Genomic DNA, 22,961 nt, shown 5'->3' on the forward strand with positions numbered 1-22,961 from the left:
TTTGAATCGACGTTTCTATCGATTCCCAGAGTAAGAAAAGCTTTTTTCTTATACTTCTTTGACACAGTTATACGTATGCGTGAGAGTGTGTATGGATGTGTATGTCTGAGTGTGTTTGTGAGTGTGTGTGTGTGAGTGTGTGTGTGACAGAGTGTGTTTGACAGAGAGGGAGGGGAAGCCAATAAAGACTAGGGCAGCAGCGTTTTAAGTACAAAAGAAAGGAACAAAATATCTTCCAGTATCGTAGTTTCCAAGGCTTAGAATTTTGAAGGTGAATGTTTCTACTCTTTGTAGTAAAAAAATGCATTGAAGTTTATTTACGAACGTATACCATTCAATAAATTCATAGGTTGAGTTGTTTTAACTATGACTAGTATTCTGTGTAGAATATTTGTTAGAAGGAAGCTGTTTTACATGCTAACAGTGTCTGACTCCAGATTTTCGAGCTGTTTCGGTATGACGTCTTGGACTGTTAGCCGTACAGTTAAATTGAAATTCCTGGTACTATTACTCTTCTTGTTCTTGAAAATGTGATGAGCCAGCAAAAGAAAAAATTAGGATTATTTGCTTTCAGACTAACGAAAGGCGTCATTCTTCTGGAGGAGTGCAACCGTAAGCCCAGCAAAGAACGAGAACGCACGTTTGAAACAAAGTGAGTCGGCCTACATATACGCCTTCATACAAGGGGCAATCAAAAAGTTTCCGTTCGAAGGCCAAAGTAACCACTTGCCTATATGTCGGTGTTTATACACCTGCACTGGAGTCGCACTGGGTTGCATATACGCTGCAGCAACATTCTCAAACGGAAACTTTTGTGACTGCCTCTTATAACAGATAGGCGATAAGCTTTTCAACAACATTATGAACCGTGTTCGGTAAATAATTTACTTGTTCACATTTGATTCCTGCACGCTATTGAATATTATGGAGTAACATCGCATAGAACTCGTGAAGAGAGCGATCACATACGTCCAATTGTATCAGGCGGCAGGCTTCTGCTCTCTGGTGGTATCCACATCTGGTTACAAACTGATCTTATGATGCATCGTACATGTTGCTTCCTTTAAAAGAGTTCCTCGATCCCATCTGTTACACCGTCGTGTGTTATGCCAACCTGCTGCTATTCTAGCAACTGGCTTTTGAATTCGATCGACGCCTTTTGTAATTGTCAACGACATAGCCGCCGTGGTAACATCGATTCCCCGCCATATCACCGGAGTCGAGGGTTGTGGGGCTGGGCTAGCACTTGGATGGGTGACCGTTCGGGTATGTCGAGAGCTGTCAGCAAACGGGGTGCCCTCAGCCTTTGTGAGGCCAATTGAGGAGCTACCTGACTGAGAAGTAGCGGCTCCAGTCACGAAAACGGAAAAACGGGCGGGAGAGCGATGTTCTGACCTCTCCATGTCCGTATCCAGTGATGCCTATCGCCAGAGGATGACAAGGCGTTCGATCGGTACCGTTGGGCCTTCCGAGGCTTGTTCGGACATTCTTTCGGAATCACTGTTTGATGAACACTCTTAAGCACTACCCTAAAATTGGTCGTTCTAACATCCTGTACACGGTTTCCTTTGCAAATACGGGGAACTTTCGCAGAATCCTCCATCCAGTCCAAGTCTTCCCTGCTCTTGTTGTGTAGTATATCATCACGTTTTTTAGTATTACGCCTATTCACCCGGTGGTTACAATTAAAATGATGCTCACCAAGGTCCAACATGAGCTGTAATTATCCTATGACAGTGGAACTCGGTAGACATGCTATTGCGTTAATTCGGAACTGATTTACGGCAGAAACAAATTAGTACCAATTTTGGCTACCAGGTGCAAATCTGGCGCCGAACAGCATCTCGTGGACGTCTCCGGGGCTCACATTGAACAAATTGTGTATGTGGTAGTTAATAATAAAATTAACATTGTCTTTCTCACTTGTTTGACCTATTCTGATCGCGTCCCGTTTCTAATCCATTAGATACGGAAAAATTTATATACGATTTCTTGCATTCACAGCGCCAGTTTGGCACCTGGTGGTCAAAATTGGAACTAATTTCTTTTTTTTTCAGTGTAAATTGGTTCTGCATTAACGCATTAGACTGTCAACGAAGTTTCGCTGCTATACGATATTTACATCCCACACTGGACCTCTGTAAATAGCTGCTCAATAATTATAGCCACCCGGTATTTTAATCATGTGACGGGTTGTAGAAATTTTCGCGTGCGTGTACTACCGGGATCTTCCACTTATTTTGACCTTTATCTTTAAATTATACCAGCTTGAAATTCTGTTTATAACATTCTGCATTTCCTTACGAACGTCCAACGGCAACACTATCCTCTAGAGAATAGCATCGTCAGCGAATGATCTGATAGTGTCACGGACCTATCTCATAAATCGTTTACATACATTAAGAACATAATGTATGTTACGGTTTCTTGGGATAACTCGATGATAATATCGTTTCTGGTAAAGTCCAGAGAGAGAGAGAGAGAGAGAGAGAGAGAGAGAGAGAGAGAGAGAGAGAGTACGTCTACTCATTACTCGTAGCACACGGCGACGTGCACTAGATATGTCATGGATATATCGTGCAGAAATTGGAATTCCAAACCATGCTGCAAATCTTGGAATGTCGTACTCCAAAAAGGACAATGTTACGCCAGGCTCTAGATAAAGAGCAGTCAAACGAAGTGGGAACGTGGAACTTGGTGCTTCTATGATTCGTCGCTGTCAAAAGACCAAATATCAGCATGTGAGTGAGTTCTAAAGCAGTGTCCGCAGATTTGAGAGCAGCAGGTTTCAGATTGCAGTCTGGACATTGTCATTTTGTTTTTCTGAAGTTTCTTTGAATACTTCAGGGTTACACGATGTACAGTTCGTTCAACAGAGCAATAAACTTTCCTGTTTTCAATTCTCATCCTACCGAGCGAACGTTACGTCCGTAATGCAGTCCATATCGCCCTATACCGAACTGTAACGGAAGCTGCCATTAAAACTGCAGCCCCAGCGAGGATAGTATACGGGGTGTGACGGGTATATGTGCAGGTATATCTACTGGTGACTGAGGTCAATGTACTGAACAACACTGCATCGATATTTACTTCATTTGCAGACTGATAATTATAGCAATGAGGATTTTTGTGTTTTTCGGTTGGTTAGTTAGCCACGAACGCTTATTTTCCCCTAGGTCAGATGTTGAAATGTGGATGCGTGGACAGAAAACACTTAGTTTATACTGACACGCCTAGTCCACTTAGAGGTGCAGTTACGGTCATGCAGAACACATCAGCTCGTAGAGTTTGTGACATGTTTGTGGGCAGACTGCTTAAAAACAACCAATACAATGATGTGTGCACATATCAAGGTGCCACATATGAAACTTTCTGCACTTATACTCATTACACCCTGTATAAGGAATTTTTTCTTATTGTGTATGTACAGTGCAGTAGGCAGAATACATGATTAAGTCTGTTGGTGACCGAAGAGAGGGATTATACATTCTCACACAAGGCAAAACACAATCTTCTTACAGATAAACAACATTCAGTGCTGATTTCTGAAAGGAAACTTCGCTGCTTAATGGTTCCTTACATACATTATTTAGATGGCGTTACTATCAGCTACTTTGTACGGTTGCGGTGTATAATGATTATTCGCGTAGCCAAGTACGTAGTACACTCCATACCATTTTGACTTGTTGCGCGCCGCGCTCATGCTGTTGCAGTTTTGATCGCCAGCAGGGTAATACAGCCTGGACATAAAGTCTCAATCTATTTTCAAAGAATAATTGATACATTTACATAATACATTTCTGTGATAATACAAGCTTATTGTACCTTTTTCAGGACAGTCGATAAGACTGCTTACGATAGAAGAACTTGTGGCTGTGGTTAGTGCGCGATTGTGTGGTCTATCGTATCCGGAGGTGCAACTGGAATCCACTCGGAAATTTCATAAGCGAGCACCATCTAGTGTAAAGATTCGGTTACTTGGGACTGTTCAGCGAGTCAGAGAAGCAATCGAAAGATGTCCGAATGAATCAACTCCTCGTTTAACCGACGAGTTAATCGTGACAAAATCAACGATTTTGGAAGTTTTGCGATTTACGCTAAAGAAAATACCGTGGCGCACATATAGCTTCACAAATCATACCACGACGATTACGCAGCTCGCCAAGTTGGGCGTTACGATTTGATATAAGCTGCACTCATGGGTCACATATTATTTTCAGATGAGGTCACATTCCACACCTGTGTAAAAGTTAACAAGCATAACTGTCGCGTAATGGGGTAACGAACCACCTCACGTTGCCACTGAGTGGTAAATAGGCACTCCGAAAGTGAATGTGTGGTATGTTCGCGAAGACTACCGTTTATGGATCCTTCATTTTTTACACATGAGATAAATACAGGAAACGTTTAACTTGATGTGCTGGAGAAATTCCTGGAACCACTGCTACAGTAAAAAGGCATCTCTGACACAGTTTTGTTCCAACAGAATGGAGCAACCCCTCATTTTGTTGCCATATTAAGGGAGTACCTAAAGCGAATATTCGCCAGCAGATGGCTAGGCAGAAGTTCAACAGTACTGTAGCCACAATATTCGCGTTATTTTACACACCTGAATTTCTTCGACTGGGGATAAATGAGTTCAAGGACGTAAAAAACAAAGGTAAGGGATCTGCAGTATCTATGTGTTGGGGTCCGGAATGCAATGTCGTCCATTTCACAAGATACGCTTCAGAATGTAGTTAGGTATGCCCTGCAACGACGGGAGGAATTCTTCGAAATTTACGGAGGCCATGTTGACGTGCGATGAAAACGTATACGTGGGTTGACAATAAACTTGTACGCATATTATGTCAATTCATCCATTATTTCTCAGAAATGAGACTTTATGACAGTCGTGTGTTGAGCAGTCGACAGAAGTTAGCTGTCTTTCGGCCAGTTAGCAGCAGTGAGATGAGGAGCACGGATAGACGCAGGAGACGGGTCCGGGCTGTAATGAAGCGGCGCAGGCGGCTAAGAGTGCCGGCTTGCTGATAAGCCGCTTACGCCGGCCACACGCCCTGTGGCCGCTCCTTCTTATTTAATCGGCTTGTTTTTTCCAGCCGTCTAATTATTTCTTCTGTTTCTCGTTATTTCATTAAACGAACTTGCCAACTCAATTTGGGCTGTATTAATGTTTGATCGTTAAATTTGCTTTAATTTGTTTCCCATTCGTTAAATTAAAAAAGTATTATTACTGTGACTTTCGAGACTTCCTAACTTCAAAAAATAACCTTCACTGCGAAACACAGTTTCTTTCATTAGTCACATCCTTTTGATCTTGTGAAGCAGGATTCTCGAATGTTGAAATACTTCAAGTAGGCCTATATCCATTTATTATATACAGTGTTGTGAAACAGATAAAATATGAAAAATTTCTGCACTACGGCACTAATACTTAATATAATTTAACCTGCATCACTAGTTTTGCATGTTTCTGCGAAGATTTTCGTAAACAGAAATTTGTGGAATTCAGTCTTAAGTTCCATCACATCATTCGTAAGTACATTCTACGATAAAAAAAAGCGACCTACCACGAAGAAATTACCTTAATGGAACGAAAATTGGTAGATGTGACAAACACGTCCAAACAAACAAATGATTACAATTACAGGAAAAGTAGGTGATTTATGTAAGAGTAATAGCTTCAGAAACTGAAAAACTCAATAACGCGTTGGTCCACCTCTATCCCTTATGCAAGCAGTTACCTCGCATGCCATTGATTGTCTGAGTTGTTGGATGTCCTTCAGAGGGATATCGTGCCAAATTGTCCAATTGACGCGTCAGATCGTCAAAATTGCCAACTGGTTGGAGGGCCCCGCCGTAATGCTCCAACGTTCTCAGATGGTGGGATCCGGCCACCTTGCTGGCCAAAGTAGTATTTGGCGGGCTCAAAGACAAGCAGTAGTAACACTCGGCATGTACGGGCCTGCTTTATCTTGCTGAAATGTAAGCCCAGGATGACTTGCCGTGAAGGGCAACAGAACGGTGCGTGGAATACCGTCGATGTACCGCTGCGCTGCAAGGCTCCTGCGGATGACAACCAAAGGGGTCCTGCTATGAAAAGAAATGTCGTCCCAGACCATCACTCCTGGTTGTCTGGCCGTATGGCGGGCGACAGTTAGGTTCGTATCCGACCGCTGTCTTAGGCGTCTCCAGACACGTCTTCACTGCTCATCGGAACTTGCTTAGAAGCGGGCACATCACTGAAGACAATACCGCTCCAGTCAATGAGATTCTAGGCCGAAGACGTGTCTGGTTAAGCCCCGGATGCCGGTGGGATACCAACTTGACTGTCGCCCAAATGCTTCAAATGGCTCTGAGTACTATGGTACTTAACATCTGAGATCATCAGTCTCCTAGAACTTAGAACTACTTAAACCTAACTAACCTAAGGACATCACTCACATCCATGCCCGAGGGAGGATACCAACCTGCGACCGTAGCGGTCGCGCGGTTCCAGACTGAAGTGCCTAGAACTGCTCGGCCACGGCAGCCGGTAACTGTCGCCTGCCATACCGTCTGACAACCTGGAGTGATGGTCAGGGGTGCCATTTCTTTTCATAGCAGGACCCATTTGGTTGTCATTCGCGGCATACTTATAGCACAGCGGTACGTCGACGATATTTTACGCCCTTTTTTTTCATGTCAAGCCATCCTGGGCTTACATTTCAGCAAGAAAATGCCCGCCCGCATATGACGAGAGATTCTACTGCTTGCCTTCGTGCTTGCCATGCCCTATCTTGGCCAGCAAGGATGCCTGGCTCTCCAATTGACAATGTTTGGTGCATTATGCTACTTCGGGATTTTGACGATATAAAGCTCCAGAATTCGGCACGATATCCCTCGGGAGGACTTCCAAGAACTCTGTCAATCAATACCAAGCCGAATAACTTTTTGCACAAGGGGGAGAAGTGGACCAGCGCATTATTGACTTTCTCAGTTTGTGATGCTCTTTCTCTCGAATAAATCATCCAATTACTCTGAAATTGTAGTCATTTGTTTGTCTGTACATGTAAATCACATCTACCGATTTTCGTCCAATTCAAATACTTCGTTCATGGAGCGACGTTTTTTTATGTTAGAGTATAGTTTAATATACACACATCAAAAAACGTTTTGCATCACCTCGGTTCCGAGAGTTCAGAAACCTGTACAGAAAATTGGAATAGAGATCAACATTAACATCATTTCCGCCCTTTTCATCGCTCACGAAAACCACACATTGCATTTTGTACCACCATACAGCGAGACCTTCAGGGGTGATGGTCCAGATTGCTGTACACATCGGTACCTCTAATACCCAGTCGCACGTCCTCTTGCATTGATGCATGTCTGTATTCGTCGTGGCATACTATCCACATGTTCATTAAGGCATTGTTGGTCCAGATTGTCCCACTCTTCAAGGGCGATTCGGCGTAGATCCCTCAGAGTGGTTGGCGGGTCAGGTCGTCCATAAACAGCCCTTTTCAATCTATCCCAGGCATGTCGTTAGGGTTCATGTCTGGAGAACATGCTGCCCACTCTAGTCGAGCGATGTCGTCATCCTGAAGGAAGTCATTCACAAGATGTGCACGACAGGGGCGCAAATTGTCGTCCACGAAGACGAATGCCTCGCCAATATGCTGCTGATATTGTTCCACTATCGGTCGGAGTATGGCATTCACATATCGTACGGCCGTTACGGCGCCTTCCATAACCAGCAGCGGCGTACACCGGCCCCACATAATGCCTCCCCAAAACAGCAGGGAACCTCCACCTTGCTCACTCACTGGACAGTGTGTCTAAGGCTTTCAGCCTGACCGGATTGCTTCCAACGATTGTTTGGTTGAAGGCATAAGCGGCACTCATCGGTGAAGATAACGTGATGCCGATCCTGAGCGGTCCATTTGGCGTATTGTTGGGCACACCAGTACCGCGCTGCATGGTGTCGTGGTTGCAAAGATGGACATCGCCATTGACGTCGGGAGTGAAGTTGCGCATCATGCAGCCTATTGCGTACAGTTTGAGTCGAACATGGTGGCGTTGCTGTCAGGGTTCCTTCGAGCCATAATCCGTAGGTAGCGGTCACCCACTTCCATAGTAGCCTTTGGGCGGCCTGAGTGAGGCATGAGTCCTATCGTATTGGAGATTACACAGTCATTCGAGTTTCCGAGATCAATAGTATCTAGCGTGATATCGCAGAGACAATGCGTCCACTCGCATAAACTGCCGTAGAGGACGACCACAAGCGTTTGACGCACGGACGTCGCGTTGCCTCCGCAGAGCCGCACATGGCATTCTAGGAGTCTGTTGTCGATTTGAATGTGGGACCTCGGAAAACAATTCTATCAAGACATCCAGTGCATTTCCATGAGTTTTGACCAACCGGAATATACTTTTTAGAATAGCGGAATATTGGTATCGAAAAAGGAAATTAATGAAAATATGTTTCGTGTAGCAGCTGTAGGCAAAATGCAACAGGGAATAACAATATTAATGTGCTAATAGTAAACTGCAGGAGCGTCTATAGAAAGGTCCCAGAATTGCTCTCATTAATAAACGATCACAACGCCCATATAGTACTTGGGACAGAAAGTTGGCTGAAACCAGACGTAAACAGTAACGAAATCCTAAACTCAGATTGGAATGTATACCGCAGAGACAGGCTGAACAGTGAAGGGGGAGGCGTGTTTATAGCGGTAAGAAGTGCAATAGTATCGAAGGAAATTGACGGAGATCCGAAATGTGAAATGATTTGGGTGAAGGTCGCGGTTAAAGCAGGCTCAGACATGGTAATTGGATGTCTCTATAGGCCCCCTGGCTCAGCAGCTGTTGTGGCTGAGCACCTGAAGGATAATTTGGAAAATATTTCGAGTAGATTTCCCCACCATGTTATAGTTCTGGGTGGAGATTTTAATTTGCCGGATATAGACTGGGAGACTCAGACGTTCATAACGGGTGGCAGGGACAAAGAATCCAGTGAAATTTTTTTAAGTGCTTTATCTGAAAACTACCTTGAGCAGTTAAACAGAGAACCGACTCGTGGCGATAACATATTAGACCTTCTGGTGACAAACAGACCCGAACTATTTGAAAAAGTTAACGCAGAACAGGGAATCAGTGATCATAAAGCGGTTACGGCATCGATGATTTCAGCCGTAAATAGGAATATTAAAAAGGGTAGGAAGATTTTTCTGTTTAGAAAAAGTGACAAAAAGCAGATTTCAGAGTACCTGTTGGCTCAACACAAAAGTTTTGTCTCAAGTACTGATAGTGTTGAGGATCAGTGGACAAAGTTCAAAACCATCGTACAATATGCGTTAGATGAGTATGTGCCAAGCAAGATCGTAAGAGATGGAAAAGAGCCACCGTGGTTCAACAACCGAGTTAGAAAACTGCTGCGGAAGCAAAGGGAACTTCACAGCAAACATAAACATAGCCAAAGCCTTGCAGACAAACAAAAATTACGCGAAGCGAAATGTAGTGTGAAGAGAGCTATGCGAGAGGCGTTCAATGAATTCGAAAGTAAAGTTCTATGTACTGCCTTGGCAGAAAATCCTAAGAAACTTTGGTCTTATGTCAAAGCGGTAGGTGGATCAAAACAAAATGTCCAGACACTCTTTGACCAAAATAGTACTGAAACAGAGGATGACAGACTAAAGGCCGAAATACTAAATGTCTTTTTCCAAAGTTGTTTCACAGAGGAAGATTGCACTGTAGTTCCTTCTCTAGATTGTCGCACAGATGACAAAATGGTAGATATCGAAATAGACGACAGAGGGATAGAGAAACAATTAAAATCGCTCAAAAGAGGAAAGGCCTCTGGACCTGATGGGATACCAGTTCGATTTTACACAGAGTACGCGAAGGAACTTGCCCCCCTTCTTGCAGTGGTGTACCGTAGGTCTCTAGAAGAGCGTAGCGTTCCAAAGGATTGGAAAAGGGCACAGGTCATCCCCGTTTTCAAGAAGGGACGTCGAACAGATGTGCAGAACTATAGACCTATATCTCTAACGTCGATCAGTTGTAGAATTTTGGAACACGTATTGTGTTCGAGTATAATGACTTTTCTGGAGACTAGAAATCTACTCTGTAGGAATCAGCATGGGTTTCGAAAAAGACGGTCATGTGAAACCCAGCTCGCGCTATTCGTCCACGAGACTCAGAGGGCCATAGACACGGGTTCACAGGTAGATGCCGTGTTTCTTGACTTCCGCAAGGCGTTCGATACAGTTCCCCACAGTCGTTTATTGAACAAAGTAAGAGCATATGGACTATCAGACCAATTGTGTGATTGGATTGAGGAGTTCCTAGATAACAGGACGCAGCATGTTATTCTCAATGGAGAGAAGTCTTCCGAAGTAAGAGTAATTTCAGGTGTGCCGCAGGGGAGTGTCATAGGACCGTTGCTATTCACAGTATACATAAATGACCTGGTGGATGACATCGGAAGTTCACTGAGGCTTTTTGCAGATGATGCTGTGGTGTATCGAGAGGTTGTAACAATGGAAAATTGTACTGAAATGCAGGAGGATCTGCAGCGAATTGACGCATGGTGCAGGGAATGGCAACTGACTCTCAATGTAGACAAGTGTAATGTGCTGCGAATACACAGAAAGATAGATCCTTTATCATTTATCTACAAAATAGCAGGTCAGCAACTGGAAGCAGTTAATACCATAAATTATCTGGGAGTACGCATTAGGAGTGATTTAAAATGGAATGATCATATAATATTGATTGTCGGTAAAGCAGATGCCAGACTGAGATTCATTGGACGAATCCTAAGGAAATGCAATCCGAAAACAAAGGAAGTAGGTTACAGTACGCTTGTTCGCCCACTGCTTGAATACTGCTCAGCAGTGTGGGATCCGTACCAGATAGGGTTGATACAAGACATAGAGAAGATCCAACGGAGAGCAGCGCGCTTCGTTACAGGATCATTTAGTAATCGCGAAAGCGTTACGGAGATGATAGATAAACTCCAGTGGAAGACTCTGCAGGAGAGACGCTCAGTAGCTCGGTACGGGCTTTTGTCAAAGTTTCGAGAACATACCTTCACCGAAGAGTCAAGCAGTATATTGCTCCCTCCTACGTATATCTCGCGAAGAGACCATGAGGATAAAATCAGAGAGATTAGAGCCCACACAGAGGCATACCGACAATCCTTCTTTCCACGAACAATACGAGACTGGAATAGAAGGGAGAACCGATAGAGGTACTGAAGGTACCCTCCGCCACACACCGTCAGGTGGCTTGCGGAGTATGGATGTAGATGTAGATGTAGATGTAGCTGTAAAAGTACCATTTTTAAAGGATCACTACAGTATGTTCTGTAATTAATATCAGATTATATGACGCTTCTTTAGTCTGGAAATATTCTTTCTGTAAGATGATTTACGCCAAAAATAGATTCCGTGAGTAATTAGTGAATGAAAAGATGCAGAATAAACTAATTTCTTCAATGTTGAATCACTTGTGGCAGTACAGGCGAACTGAAATGTTGTTGTTCTAAGGCGCTTAATTAATTATAGGGTGTGAGTTTTTAATAAAGGTTGTAATCTAGTTGTAGTCCAAAATTTTAACCCTGTCTACTTATTGTATTTCATGGTCTTGGCAGACTATTTTGTAGTTTTTGGAGTTCAGTGAGAAGTACTGAACTGTACACTATAAAATCAAAAGTATCCGGATACCCTCATGTAATGCGGAATCGACCAATAGGTGTCACGTGACACGGACCCGCCAATATGAAGAATATTGTGTTGTCAATAGAGAAACAGTAACAACAGAGTAGGTTGGTCAGGAGATCTCGGTAACTTCTAACATTGACTAATGATTGGATGTCACCTGAGTAATAAATCAGTGAAGGATATTTGAACCCTTCTAAAGCTGCCCAAGTCGACTGTTGGTGATGTGATTGTGATATGTAAACGCGAAGTAACTACCACAGCTAAATCAAGACCAGACAGACCTTATGTACTGACGAAATTAGAATTATAGGCCTATATTCTTACCTTCAGCTGTTGACGGGCGTTGATATGTATCAACGGGTACAGGTGAAAATGTGTGCCCCGACCGGGACTCGAACCTGGGATCTCCTGCTTACATGGCAGGCGCTCTATCCATCTGAGTCACCGAGGGCACAGACGATAGTGCGACTGCAGGGACTATCTCGTCCACGCCTCCCGCAAGACCCACATTCTCACCTGATATGTCCACACACTTCATTCTTAGTGTCCTTACCCAACACACTTATTACTCGTGGAAGACATTCTTACGAAGTCCCGTAAGAGTTCGGTTAATATGTGTTCATCCGCACAGAAGAGGAAGGTCATGGCCGGTATTGCCAGAACTATATACTTACATGGACATGGTGTCTGTTCTTTCGGCCATGTCCGAAAGAACAGACACCATATCCATATAAGCATATTATGTATTAACGGACGGGGACTGTCGAGCATTGCGGAGGGTGGTTGTAAATAACTCGCATGAAATCAGCGGAAGGAATCATTCCTGAGTTCCAAATTTCTACCAGGAGACCAGCTAGTACAGTGACTGTGCGTAGGGAGTTATGAAGGATGGAGTCGAACAGCTCCGCATTAGCTAGCGAACGTTAAGCAACGCTTGAGGTGTTTTTCGTGGTTAGTGTGCGATCCCCTTATTGCACTTAAGAAAACACTGATTCCGGAAGTAAATGAACGCATTTTACAGCATTGAGCACTGCTTGCAGTAGAGGATCAGTTCAGAGATGATGACTGAGCGTGAGAATGCACTCAGTCGTAGAGCACTATCTCTGAGCCAATGGTTCGTGGATAATAACCTTCCCGAAATGGACTAGCCGGCCCAGAGTCCCAGTCTGAAAGCAGTGGAACACCTCTGGGACACCCCAGCGGTCACCTTCACTATCTTCCCTGCTTCCGGCTCTTCAGGAAGAATCAGTTGCCATTTCTGCATAGACATTCGTACACCTGACTGAAAGTGTCTCCAGCAGAGATGAAGCCGTCATAAAGGCGATATGTAAGCATACCCCATATTAATGTCCACTAATAAGTGTCTGGATACTTCTGTTGAGATAGTGTGTTCACTGAGTCATGTTTAAATTTAATAACAATCCATTTGCCTCGAACTATCAGTGTTTTACAATATTTCATTAGCTGTCATTTCACGGAAAGGACTCGTTCTACTTTCCATTTCTGTATTTTTGTCATTTTCAGAAAGTACAATCTTTCCATCTTCTGACACTGCAATTGTAATAGCATTTGTTTTAGAAACAACTAAGGACGAAAATTAGAAGCCCTTGGTATACAATATCTTATTGCTTGAAATTCGGAGTGCCTATTGCTATGTGGTCGATATGGAGCCGATAAACATTGCTCTCTGTCAAGACAAATCACAAAATCTTTCACTTGGGAACGGTGTCTGACTTATTGATTTTAGTAAATGATCTGCATGTATAGCAGTTTTTGCAGATTTTATGCAGTTGGCGACCTGCAGCTTTTAAATGTTTAACAGACGTCCTATGGCCCTGATTATGGGGCGGAAACTGGTAGTCAGTGAAAAGCTTCTACTCAAGTGATAGCTCATCGTTGTAGTCGAGGTTTTCTTCCAGTAGCCTTTCTCACTGAATGTTCCTCTCGAAATCGACACTGTTTGCTACTAGGTACGTATTGTTGTGTAGAAAAGGTACTAACACGTCTGGAAGTTGTAACACCGAGAAGGAAGTGTATGACTGGAGCGAACTGTTTGATTGATTCGTGGGCGGGTGAAGGGGGCGACCAAATAACAAAGTTATCGGTCCCATCGGATTAGGAAAGGATATGGAAAGAAATCTGCCGTGCTCTTCAAAGGAACCATCCCGACATTTACCACAGGCGATTTAGGGAAATCACGGAAAACCTAAATCAAAATGGCCGGACGCGTTTGAACCGTCGTCCTCCCGAATGCGAGCTGGATATTAGGAACATGACGTTAGACAAATGATTAAAATAACAGAATTGTACGTGCTCTCTGAGTAAGTGAATTCAGGAGAGTGTTTAGTCCCCTCGCATTGCACTCACTCAGATTCTGGAAAAGTCATACGCAAGCCTACAATACATCAACAGCGGCTAACGACATCCTAGACAGTAATAGACGGCGTTCAGTTTAGAAAAGCAGTGGTATCCGTTGTTCTTCAGAACAGGCTTGCAGATTCCTCGCCACGCGCGGAGTTTCCTGTAGGACACTAAAACCTCTCTAGCGTAGCAGTTGCCCTCAACATCGTTCAGCCTAGATCTCGTGTTGTTTCCAGTAGCGTCACAAACGATTAAATTAGGAGTTTGTCCGCTATGCCACTCAACAGTTCCTGATTGTGGTCACCACGTACCGTGGGCAGATTGGTCCGAGAATCGCCTTAGCACCCGCAAAACTCAGCGATGTCGCGTAACTCAGCGGAACACTGTGTGACAGACAGGTCCAAACCGTTGTAGCGCTCCCGCTCCGAGCCAGAATTCCCAAGAGCCATGTATGACTTATTAAAATGAACTTATGTAATTCATTTAAGTCATCCAGCTCCTCATACAACCAGTTACGGCAATTTTTTATGACAATTGAGGTAAAATCGTAGTGTTTCAAGTTACTTTGCTCTAACATTATATTCTTTCTGGCTATTTTTTCTGTGAATTTCGTTACAAATATTATCAAACGATGCGCAGCTGTATTTTTCTCCCCACAAGTAATGATATATCATCATAAGCATAATAACCGTAAACCATTTTATGGAAACAGGCCTCATCTAGACTTTTCCAGTATTACGACTTTCGGCAACATACAAGCGCAGCAATACCTCCACATATGTAGCTCGCAAGACTTTCTTAACCCACGTTGAGCATAATGGTTCCCTTTTTTTCATGTAGAAAAGTAATCGCTAGGGCCTAAAAAACAGCAGCGAAAGCATTTTGGTAACTTAATGAGCCTTAGATACAGTGGCAACTATTTCATTTTCATCAAAGAAAATTTGTCTGCATAATAGCGGTTCTAATAGGACAAAAACTATGAAATAAGTGTTGAGTATGCCTGACGAGCTATTACGGAATAAAAATGCCTTCAAATTTGGCATATTTACTAGTTCGTGTGACGAGTTGATTCAAAAGCCGTCTTAAACCAATTTCAGCGCCACTTGACAATTTCATCATCAGGGAGGGAAATGAATAGTTTTATTAGTTGCTACAGCGTCTTTCGAATGAAAACTCGAACTATAAAAAAACTATATCTTTATGTTCGGCCCGAATCTCGTGGTCGTGCGGTAGCGTTCTCGCTTACCACGCCCGGGTTCCCGGGTTCGATTCCCGGCGGGGTCAGGGATTTTCTCTGCCTCGTGATGGCTGGGTGTTGCGTGCTGTCCTTATGTTAGTTAGGTTTAAGTAGTTCTAAGTTCTAGGGGACTGATGACCATAGCTGTTAAGTCCCATAGTGCTCAGAGCCATTTGAACCATTTTGCAGCCCGCTGCTAGCAGCGCTCGGCATGCAAGTGCTAGCGGGGTCCGACAGCGCTTAACTTCGATGATCTGACGGAAACCGGTGTTACCACTGCGGCAAGGCCGTTGGCAAAAATCCAGAAATAAACCCAATCAAATTAAATGTGAGGTCACGTTATGAGCTGCATTCGCAGTTTCTGTGTAACACTAATACACTCTTCTAGTATCATATTTATGAATGGTACTGTTGTTTTCGAGCAGAGGTTTAATATTCACAACTAACTTCATAAGGGAGTAAGCCTGCTGTGAGGCTGTTAGCAGTATGTCCACCTGCTTAAAGAGCGGCCTAATGATGTTCTAGAGTGTCATCATATAAATTGTAAGTCACATCTATGTCCCTCCGTGCTCTGGAGGCCAGCGTATGGTTCAGAGACTTCCAGCATCACTCATCCGATCTCAAATCTGTTCCACGAGCGGATAGTGCGCGGATAGAAAGACTGCCGAATCTCCTCTCTGTGATCTCACATCTCTATAATTTTACCGATATGGCCGCTACACAAGATGTATATTGTCAGAAGTAAGAGTTCTCATGACTCATCTCGGAACCACCACAAAACGTACCTTTCTTAACACTTGTGACATCTCAGCTATGGCTGATGCTCTAAACTGGTATCAGTCGGTAATCACTAACTGGCACTCATTCTCACCTAACTGGAAGCTGTTTGTCTGTGTGCGATTGATGACTCTTTCACATACGCAGAGCGAGGTGGCGCTCTAGTGTAGTCACTGGAGCCAGGAGTGACGTTCAAGTCTCCATCCGGCCATCCCGATTTTCTTTTTCAGCGTTCCCCCTACTAACTTAAGAACGTTACTTTGATTTAGCCTCTGTTGATCCACTGTGGACATGGGACGGCGGCTGGTCAAGTATTTAACAATGAAATTCGCCAGCAGCCATGCAGTTTAGATGTTATTTTATTTTATTTTTACTACCAGTTTCGGCATTCCGTTAGGCCATCTTCAGGCCCCATATGCAAGACTTGCAATCAAGTCTTCGAAGGAAATACTTGCGATACCGTTTATAATTTACGACATCCAGGAACATGTTGCACAATATGCTAATATCGTTTATTTCTGAGAGATGCAAATGGTGCCTGAAGACAGCATAATGGAATGCCGAAACTGGTAGTAAAAAAAGAATAAAACAACATCTAAATTGCACGGCTGTTGGCGAATTTCATTGTTAAATACATTACTGTGATGGCTCCTTATAGAAAGCCACTGAGCAAACGCTAAAGAAAAGCTGAACATTTTCACATATAAATTTACGTTTTGAGCCCTCGTCTATAAATCTGCAAATAACCATAGTACTGACTGTACACAGTTATTTTCCCCTTTATGACAGTGGTTTGTTTGTGTTCAATTTCACGAATTATATATTACAAATTGTTATCTTTTCATCACTAGCTCGGCCGGCCGTAGTGGCTGAGCGGTTCTAGGCGCTTAAGTCTGTAACCGCGCTACCGATACGATCGCAGGTTCGAATCCTGCCTCGGGCATGATGTGTGTGATGTCATTATGTTAGTTAGGTTTAAGTAATTCTAAGTTCTAGGGTACTGATGACCTCAGATGTTAAGTCCCATAGCGCTCAGAGCCATTTCAGCCATTTCATTACTAGCTCGCCGAAGCAAGTATCCGTTCCTGACTGGGGGCTGGCGGCAGCCTTCTACCAGCTAACCACTGACAAGCAGATAAACCGTAAGGTTTTCTGCAACGCATTATACACATGAACATAAAAAGAAAATGAAACTTTTCAACGAAATTTTTAGTAGCAACCATCAGCAAACATTGTGTACGACTATCCTGTCTATATGTCTCGACAGAACTAGGTGCCTGGAGATCTACCTCTTTATCTCTGCCTCTTTCCCCTTGTTCCCCTTCTTTGTGATGTAATATCTCTCGAGGCGCCGCTGTACATCCAGTCGTGACCAAGGGTAGCTTGGTTGCGCCGGGCCATTCTATTGCCTTCGTTGGCATTTGTCTTGTTTGACGTATCCATTTTATCCAGGATGCCCATTGACAAATGCGGATATTGAGCTCTCAGTTACTCGTTTTCTCAAATATTCTACCTGAGTACGTGCAGAGATTTTGTTAACTAGTTGAGTAAACTGCTTTATCTGTTTTACGTCTCTGCCTCTTTTCGGAGGCAACTTTTGCGTAGTATGGACACTCTAAGAAGACGTACCCAACCGTCTCCACTGTCGCGCCACAGTCACATCCAGTGCCCTGCATTATGCCTGCCTGGTGTAGACCACGCACAGTGAGGACTTGTGCTATCCCAGAGAAGGCTTTAAGTTATTGTTCCTTAGCGGTCGTTTGCACTAGGGAGAAAACTGAAGACCATTCTACCGGTATCGGAGCATTCGTATTTCTGCTGTCATGTACTGAGTTATAACTGCTCCATCCTTTTCTTTCGGTGACTTTAAAAGAAGCTATAAAATAATGACGTGTGTAAACTTACGTTCGACAAGGTTCCCCGCTGCAAGAACAGAACACCGCCTCCGCAGGGAAGTGGCAAGGTGTGCGTAATTCTTACAGCCCCTGGCGGCGCCTCCTTAACACAAACTTGTTTGTTGAGGCTGTAAGACGTGTGTCTAGTTTCACGACTCGCGGAACCACAATGAAGGCAAGTGAAGCAGAAAAGAGGATCTGTGTTGATCTATATTTAAGCCGCGGGGCGCGCTCGTCAGCGCCGTCGCCGCTGTCGCTAACTTCATTACTTCTTCCTGTCCGCGCGCCAAAAGAACACCGCTGCGTCAGCATTAAGCCACCCACCGCTCCGTGGACCAGCCCATGCCGTTTGGTCCATTGCCCTACACTGCGTCTTCTTTGGAAATAATATTCGTTTTTTGAATTATTTTGTTCGTAAATACGTGTTGAAATGGAATATGAGAAGCCCGTTTCGCTTTGTTATATAATTTATGTTTGCTTTCTTCCTTCCCTCCCACATTTCTTGTAGTGTAATAATATTCTACGGACACTTTCACCGAATGCCACCAAAGCGATGCGCCATTATTTCCATTCCTGTAGGATATTTTGATTAAATTTTCATTCTTACGTGCACTTCTTTTCAGTACAGAAAGAATTAGACAATGAGACACTAAAAGTAGTATCGGTAGACGAATTTTGTTACGTGGATGGCAAACTAAGTGATGTTGGACGAAGCACACTGGAACAGACAGAAAAGCGCTTATGAAGGAGAAATTCGTTACCATCGACTATAAATTTAAACACTGAGAAGTGTTTGTTAAGGTATTTGTACGGAGTGTCGCCCTGCACGTAAGTGAAAAATGGGCAGTAAACAGGTCAGACAAAAAGAGAAGAGAAGCTTTTGAAATGTGGTTCTAGAGAAGAATGATGAACTTTAGATTCGAATAACTAATGAAGAAATATCGAATCGACACCTCCTAGCAGATTAGAACTGTATGTCCGACCGGATACCCTACCTGGCTCAAATGTCCTACTACCGAATGAGCGGCACACAGTTGTAATCTGCCGGGCTCGAGTACCCAGGTCGGTAGAGAACTTGCCTGCGAACGGCAAAGATCCCAGGTTCAAAACTCGGTCCGGCACGCAGCTTTAATCTGCCAGGAAGCTTAAAATCAGTGCACACTCCGCTGCGGAGTGAAGATTCGTTCTGGAGGAACTGAATCTAATCGGTAAGAAAAGGAATTTGTGGCACAACTTGACTAAAAGAAGGGACTGATTGACAGGACACACACTGAGGCACCAAGGAATCATCCATTTAATGACGGGGGAAGTGTGAGGAGAGGGGGGAGGGAGGTAAGAACTGTAAAGCGAGACCAAGGCTTGGCTGTAGTAAGCAGGTTCAGAGGGATGTAGGTTGCAGTAGGTTTGCAGATGATGGCTTTTGGTTGTGCCTTTCTGGAAATTTTACGTTGGAGATCGCTACACCGTATGCCTAGACGACGCATAAGTGCAGCTTATCCGTGTCTTTTTCACTCTCAGGAAGGTCTAATCATAGGTATGAGGTGTGGTATCGATAGCTACGATGGCACGGCGTAAATACAAGTTCTGAAGTTGGCACTACGACAGATACCGACGACATCGCACTCTAGCCGGCGCGGGAGAGTTCTACGAGCTCCGCTCCAGATTCTGCCCATTTGATCAAGAGCAGACGGCCTGGAAACATCGCTTCAACCTCAGGTTGCTATTGAGACTATGTACTACTTACGACGGGAATACGGTTTTGCAGCTACGGGCTCTTCAGTTGTAAAGTTACGTATGTCATTGACTAATAATTAAATGTACTTTCACGTAAAAAGCTGTACCGAAAGTCTTACCTCACCTGCCCCTGCTCACTTCCTACATTCGGCCTAACCATTCAGTTTACAGGAGCAGTCCCACGCGCCGCCTTCCAGGCGGGATACAAAATAAGGAACGATCGTAGGATTGTTCGACTGGGTCTAACGAATAGACGGATAACAGCAGCTGAAATCTCGGCAAGGTAACGGGTAGAGTCTCACCACTAATCGTCGGAAAACGATTACTGGAAATTGAGTTGCGATCTCGAGGTGCCATCCGTCGTTTACCGCTGACACGATAACATAGACAAAAAAGGCTTGCAAAGTGTACACCCAGAGTCAAATGGGACACTGATTAGCGTTGTGTGCTGTTCAGCGATGAGCCCCTCTTCTGTGTGTCGCGGTCAGATAGACGTTAGCGTGTCCGTAGACGACCTAGCAGGAGGTCACAGAGGTGTATATACCTCTCCATCTCCTAGACTCATGAGGTGGGGAGTCAGTGGATGCGACAGTAGGATTTATTTGTTAATTATTGAACAGAGACTGAATGCTTGCCAGTGCCAAAGTCTGGGAATCCTATTGTCAAATTATTCGTGACACAGCAGCAAATGGCATATTCCAGCAGATAGTTTAAGAGCCCACATTACAATTCACACCACGAACGCCCTGAGGAATGTATGGATCCTAGAGTGGCTTGCCCAGTCTCATGACTTATCACCTGACTGGGATGCTATGGGAAGAGGTATACTTTGATAGCAGGCTCCAGACAGCTGCCTTCACGAACTGATACCGTGTGTATTTCGGGAGTGGAAAGTAATTCCTTAAGATAACATTTGGTAATTGTTTGATTCCATACTACAAGAATGTATCCGCACCTTAGGGGTAACACCTCATACTAACGTTGATGATGGCCATCGGCGTCGAATCCGATGGAAGTTTAATCATTTAATATCCATTATCGAATGAACATCTACACAGAAATTGATAAATATCAGACTTCTGGTTTAGTTTGTAACCCCTCTTATATCCATCAGTATAGACGCGAGCCGTTTTGTATTGCAGTTTTATGTTGTTGTAGTAGTATCGAATAAAATGAAGCGAAAAGTGAAATCTCAGTGATGTCACATACCTGACTGTTCTCGAATAAAGCGAAAGTAGCCGTCGAGCTTACTGTATGCGTCCTACAGACCGGTCACCATCATGTGCCCAAAACATGCCAAATTTTACGGAGACGTTTGAAATTTAACTCAGGGCACTAGCACAATACGAGCACGAACTTTACTCTGCTCTATCTCGTTCACTTGTCGGCCAGTGACTGATGCTGGAAACGTCTGGCGGAGGAAAGTGTATAAGAAGTATATTTCACCAAGTTTTGGCCGGCAGAGAGAGAGGAGATACTGATCACCTGATTGCACCTGAATTAAATTTCCTGAATCGGCGTATGGTATTTTATGGACTGGAAGTATTCCACCCATCTCATGGCGCCGCAATTCTGAACGTCAGTGACGCGTTTAGATATATTCTTGAGCAATAGGCTATGTGCTGTTACCGGTTGTCACTTAGCCACTACAGAACCAACGTAACACTACAATCTACATTTTCTCATACAACACAGATCATCATTTATTGGTCGTAGGAAGCCAATAGCGATATTATACCATTTCCTCCTAACATGATAATATAACAGGGATGTTAAGTCTCTTTAGATTCACCATCATCATCGCTAACAATATAATCATGCATGATTTCAGTCTTATTTCGAAAGCTGGCTAGCACTGGACTTCCCGATTACCATTTTCCCCAAAATTGTTTTAGAGTCGCTGAGAAAAGCAATTAACACGGTGATCAGTACTAGAAAACAGTTACCGTGCCAACGTTGGTACTTACTTTACCAACTGTTGAAATGAAGACCAGCTTCGGGGGGCGGGGGGGGGGGGGGGTGAGCAGAAGGGCGGGGGCTGTATGTAAAAAACAGAGATTTGAAAATGGAAGGATTCGTGAAATGTAAGGCTTCTTGGCTATTCTAGTGCCACTCATGTCAGTTATGTTTGTCGTGCAGATAAGAATAATTATTACCTTTCTTTCGTAACTGAATGTTTATTTTGTTTTAAACCAAACACGTTTTACCTTTTTGTATTACGCACCATTACAATTATAGGATTGTTAATTATTACTTATGTATCTATTCTTTTTATGTCCACATTGTCTCTCGTGTGGTCTCCAGGCGAACACAGTATAAATTTCCAGTTAACTTATATCACATTTCACTTAACACAGCCTTGCTTGCTGTACACTGCACTTCATCTTTCTGCAGGCTCAACTGAGGGATTATGGGAACTTGGTAGAATAAAACAGGTGTGTAAAACATGTTTGGTTGATAACACAGTGAACATTCAGATGCAAAATCAGATAATATTTGTTCTTATCCACATGATGAACATAACTGACGTAGCAACTGAGGAACAAAGGCTGCAAACATTAAAAATTCTGCTTATATCGTTTATTTGATTTCTAAAACGAAAAAAAGAAATCATTATTTGTCGTCGCTTTTCTTGGAGAATTTCGGATAAAGTATAAGATGTGTATTGCTGAAACAAGCGGCGGCTGAGCAGAGCAGCTGGCTTTGTTCTTTCGAGGGCTGGCGCTTCCTCGGCAGTTTTCTGCGAAGGAGGCGGAGAACGCGGAATGACAGGAAAGCAATGGGAGGCAGGGCGCTCCCTGCGAGAATTCCATTGGCGCACACCCCAGCTCGCTTGCTCAAGTAATTTTCCTCAGCCCCAATCTCATTTAAGTATCTGCTATAGCACCTATTTCTCACAACATTTCTTCTGCAATTTGTATCCTCCAACCCGTGCCTCCGAATGCGCTTATTCGGAACATCCATTCCGGAAAGAAGACACTCGTGCTGTGCCGCGAGCGCGGACAGACTTCTTAGGCGGGGACACGTACCTCTAACATAGCGGTAGATACGCTATTTAGATCTGCGCTCATCCTAACTACTTTCTGGTAACTAGAGCCTGTCTCCTCTGCTGTTTCCAGTACACAGGGGACATCTGTGCGCTCACACACCTTAACATTTACGAAACCCGATCCGAAATGGGCACACATGTTGGTGTTTTGAGACTGCGTTCTCCACGTTTTTTACAGTATTTCCTTTCACTTCTTGTCT

At 43.8% G+C, this 22,961-nt stretch overlaps 1 long non-coding RNA gene across 2 annotated transcripts in view; it reads left to right on the forward strand.

Moving 5' to 3' along the window:
• LOC126184741 (uncharacterized) overlaps positions 1 to 22,961 on the forward strand; it is a 178,540-nt gene that overhangs the window by 56,578 nt on the left and 99,001 nt on the right. Inside the window, exon 3 of one of the 2 annotated variants that reach the window (XR_007536868.1) lies at positions 575 to 652. The exons of the other annotated variant lie outside the window; for it this stretch is intronic. This is a non-coding gene — a long non-coding RNA (uncharacterized LOC126184741). The remainder of the gene's footprint in view (positions 1 to 574; positions 653 to 22,961) is intronic. 2 annotated transcript variants of the gene reach the window in all.

This window comes from Schistocerca cancellata, chromosome 4 (assembly GCF_023864275.1).
Source record: "Schistocerca cancellata isolate TAMUIC-IGC-003103 chromosome 4, iqSchCanc2.1, whole genome shotgun sequence".
Taxonomy (NCBI): Eukaryota; Metazoa; Arthropoda; class Insecta; order Orthoptera; family Acrididae; genus Schistocerca; species Schistocerca cancellata.